Source organism: Fulmarus glacialis, unplaced genomic scaffold, assembly GCF_000690835.1.
Source record: "Fulmarus glacialis isolate BGI_N327 unplaced genomic scaffold, ASM69083v1 scaffold40143, whole genome shotgun sequence".
NCBI lineage: Eukaryota > Metazoa > Chordata > Aves > Procellariiformes > Procellariidae > Fulmarus > Fulmarus glacialis.
Genome location: NW_009205536.1, coordinates 784 through 996, shown reverse-complemented (window position 1 = coordinate 996; position 213 = coordinate 784). Strand labels below are relative to the sequence as shown.

Sequence of the window (213 nt, the reverse complement as noted above, 5' to 3'; positions counted from 1 at the left end):
AGGGGCTGCGACTCCCTGCGGAGGGATCACGGAGCCAACCAAGCTGTCGGCCACCAGCCCTGCCACACAGCCAGGGCAGGGAACGGGAGCCGAGTATCCATTAGGACCAAGGGACCCTGCCCTGAGAAACAGCCTCCAGTAATCAAGAAGCCTTCGCGGAAAACAGAAACAGAGCAAAGGGATTAGCAGCGTTGTAAACAAGCGAGGAGCTGC

The 213-nt window shown here is 59.2% G+C and overlaps 1 protein-coding gene across 1 annotated transcript in view; it reads right to left on the bottom strand.

The window, feature by feature from the left end:
* Positions 1-213, bottom strand: part of SMARCD2 (SWI/SNF related, matrix associated, actin dependent regulator of chromatin, subfamily d, member 2) — a gene marked incomplete at its 5' end in the record, with an annotated part of 6,495 nt that overhangs the window by 5,506 nt on the left and 776 nt on the right. The gene's annotated exons all lie outside the window — the stretch shown is intronic.